Raw genomic sequence first — 3539 nt, forward strand, 5'->3', positions numbered from 1 at the left:
CTCCCCCCCCTTCTCCCGGCAGCCGGCAGCGGAACTCTGCACCAGATTCCTGAGCTGCTGGCAGCCTGCTCCTACCCGCTCCCCCACCCCCCAAATAATCCAGTTCTGCCCTGGCTGATCTAGTCATCAGGCCTCGAGGTTCCCTTAGCAGACACCTCTGTTCAGACTTAACCCAGCCTCCCTGGAGGAAACCAGGCTCCCGAGGGGTCCTGGAGGGGGGATGTATAAGGCCAGTGGCTGCATCCATGGGACAGGAATTCTGAGTGTGCGACTTGAGCGTCCAACAGGGCGTGCAGCCCATAGACCCACAGTCCTGGAAGCACACACGCAAGCACGTGATGGGTGTGAGCGTGTCCACGCGCATGTGTGCGTGTGTCAGCGTGGCCGTGGGCAGGCTGCCGGCCCAGGAGGGAGAGTGGGCAGCTGCTTCCGCGCAGGCGGCGGGAGGACCTCTGCCTGAAACGCCCTCCCGCCCCTGGATCCCAGCCAGGGTGTCTTCCCCAGGGAGGGAGAAGGGGGCCCAGCTTCCCCAGACCACCTGGGGTTGGGGACAGTGGTCAGAAGCCCGCCCCTTCCGGGCCAGCGCTGACTCGATCTCTCTTCTCTGCAGGTATTCCGCCGTGCGGACAAAAATGGTGAGTTTCCCTCACAGGCTGTCCCCTGAATGAGGACCTGACTCTTTCTGGTTGGGAGCGCAGGACTCTGAATCCTGCCTCTGCTCTGTTCCTCCGTTTCCCCATCTTACAATGGCACTCCCCGTAGTTCCTGCTTAGTGGGGGAGCCGTGCGGATTCAGAGAGCAGGTGCTGGTGATGCTGTGATGCCTTGCCCGTGGTAAATCCTTGATGTTCTTGAATCTCATGCAGCTGGGCTGGACCAGAGCAACCCAGGCGGGGGTCCAGGAAGCCCCCAGCCTCACTGCAGGCCCTTCCTGGGCCCTGGCACACCTGCTCCTCCGAGCCACCTGATACAGTCGGTGCGGTTGCCCCCATTCTGTCAACTCCGTAGTGGCCCAGGGAGGTTCTGTGACTTGCCCGGGGTCACCCAGCTGCATGAAGACAGTTGAAGCTCTGCTGTGGACCCCAGCAGATTTCCCCACTTCACGCGGCTTCCCGAACAAAGTGAGCACGTTGTCGTGAATCCAGGACACTCCACTTCTCCTGACTTGCTGGAAGTGTTCCACCCTGGACCTTTCTGGAAGGCAGAGGCCAGAAGCTAACAAGGTTTACTAAGGCCCACCTGAGTCTCACAGTGGCCACAGAGAGCGTTTGTATAAATACCACAGTCATTATTCTTGGGCCGGAAGCAACTCTCTGTGGACTTTAACCAAGGCACAGCCCCTCTCCAGGCCTCAGTTTTGCCATCTGTAAAGTGGGGTGATAACACGTAACCTGTCTGCTTCCCTGGGCTGTTGGGGGAAGTGCAGGGAGGAGATGGGTGGTGAACTTTTTAAAAGAGAAGCAGGCAGTGCTCAGTGTTGATTTATTCATCCATCGAGAAAATACTAGTATCAAGGCCCGTGCTGGGGAAGGAGTGGGGAACAGATGGCCCATCGCTTGCCCACACCCCCCCCCCAGGGCCTTCAGGTCCCAGGCCCTCTCGTGCGTGGGCTGGAGGTCAAGATGGCAGCACTCTCCCGGGCCCCAGCACCCCTCCCTCCTGACCCTGGGAGTTACCGTTGAGCTATCCCCGCACTGTGTTGTGGGGTAGAGCATGAGACCTTGGGGAACAGCCCTGGGCTGGAAGCTAGTACCCAGGGGTCTCCCTCTCTCACCCACCATCCCTGGGTGTGACGGTGGCCCCTCCCAGGCCTCTTGGGATACAGGACTGTCAGATGGAGCAATTCCCTACGGAGCACGGAGAAAGAGAGGGACGCGGTGGGGGGACTTGAGTGGCGCTCGAGAAATCGTGGCATCGCGGCCTGAACAGTGTGAGACTAGAGAAGGGGGTTTGGGGGGCCTCTCTCTACCTTCTCTTGTGCAGACGGCCTGGGATCATCACCGTGTGTTGGCCACGCCCCTCAGCAGATGACGAGGATTTTCCAGGGAGGGATTTGGGCTTGTCCCTGTCGTGGGCCCGGCCCACAGTAGGTCCTCGGGAAATGGCTGCTGGCTTACAGGTGACGGACTCATTCACCGCTGGGAGTGTGGTGTGTGTGTGTCCCTGGGATGCAGCCGTGTGGGTCTGGCTGTGCATCAGCATTCATGCTTTCGAGAGTGTTGTGTGCACGAGGGTTGAATGGCCGTTCTCTGACTGTTGCTGTATGTACCAAGGGTGTGTGTGTGGAGCTGTGTGTGTGTCTGTGTGGGTGGGCGGGTGGCGCCCTGGTCTCCCTTCAGGCACAGATGGGGTTTCATCCTCGTTGCTCATCCCCCGCCCCCCTGCATCCCGGCCCATCAGAGGCCGTGTTTCCGCCCCCTGAGCACAGCTGCGGGGACCCTCGACTTTGCTCCTGCCGTCCCCACAGAGGCTGAGCCCAAGCCCACTCCTGCCCCTGGGGCCTTCGTCTTCCCGGCCAGCACCAGTGGCCGTGGGGGGTTGTCACCAGGGTTAATGGGATGTGTGATTCTGGTTCCCAGGAAGCTTCCCGGGCCTGTGAGAAGGAGGTAGGGCCCCCGCTTTGCTGCAGGGGCTGCCAGGGCTCAGCCGCCTACCAGCTCTGTGACCTCAGGCAGTCACCAAACTCTCAGGGTCTCAGTGTCCCCGTCTGTAAGTGGGGACCGAGGGGCTGTCATGGGGGGTGGGGTGAAGCGCGGGTCTTGGCGTGCTGTAAGGAACCAGCGAGCCCTCACACCAGCTGGTGAGCATCGAGTGCCTTGCAACACGGGCCTTGGTTTGTCAACAAGTGTTTGATTCTCACCCCGTGCTTCACGGGGCGTTCACCATCTGGTGGAGACTGCCCGCAGCTGTGCAGCATCTATTAGGCACCAAGACATTAATAGACCTCATTTGACGTTCCCTGGGCTCCTAGTGGGAGAAGAAGCATCACCCCCCACCCCTTTTCTACAGGTGTCAAAAATCAAGGCTCAGAGAGGACAAGGCAGAGATCGCAGATGCTCAGGTGGGGAGCATAGCGGGCGGTTCTGACTGAGCCCAGCCTAGTTTGCCAACATCGTGTGGGCAGGGAATGGACGCCGGCTCTGCCCCAGTTGTCCACGGAAGCAAGATGCCGGCCCGTGGCCCCCGGCCGCGGGTTGGAGTGGAATCGGCCTTTGGGATCACAGGAGCAAGGGCTTCGGCTCGGGCTGGCCTGGCCTGGTGGCTCCCAGGACAGAGGCATTTTCGCGGAGGTGGGGCCGGAGCCTGGGCGTGGCCCCCGCGGTGAGGCAGAGTGGGGTGCCTGCCGGGCAGCCTGGGGTGTAGGACCTGGAAGGGTTGGTGTGGCGGCCGGTGGAGGGCTGGGAGCCAGACTGCGTTTCCTCCAGGGAACAGGGACGCTGGCAGACTCCTGGCATTTGAAAGGTCACTGCGGCAGAGGCTGAGCTCAGGCTAATTAGCGAGGACACCTGCGAACGGCCCACTTGGGGCGGGGGGGCGGGG

General features: G+C 61.3%; 1 protein-coding gene across 1 annotated transcript in view; it reads left to right on the forward strand.

Moving 5' to 3' along the window:
- The first annotated feature begins 610 nt into the window (after window positions 1–610).
- Window positions 611–3539, forward strand: part of NECAB2 (N-terminal EF-hand calcium binding protein 2) — a 34517-nt gene continuing 31588 nt past the window's right edge. Inside the window, exon 1 of the mRNA XM_024735684.1 lies at window positions 611–635. The gene's annotated coding sequence lies outside the window, so the exon portion shown is untranslated. The remainder of the gene's footprint in view (window positions 636–3539) is intronic.

The sequence above is a fragment of the Neophocaena asiaeorientalis genome, unplaced genomic scaffold, assembly GCF_003031525.2.
Source record: "Neophocaena asiaeorientalis asiaeorientalis breed wild unplaced genomic scaffold, Neophocaena_asiaeorientalis_V1.1 scaffold40, whole genome shotgun sequence".
Taxonomy (NCBI): Eukaryota; Metazoa; Chordata; class Mammalia; order Artiodactyla; family Phocoenidae; genus Neophocaena; species Neophocaena asiaeorientalis.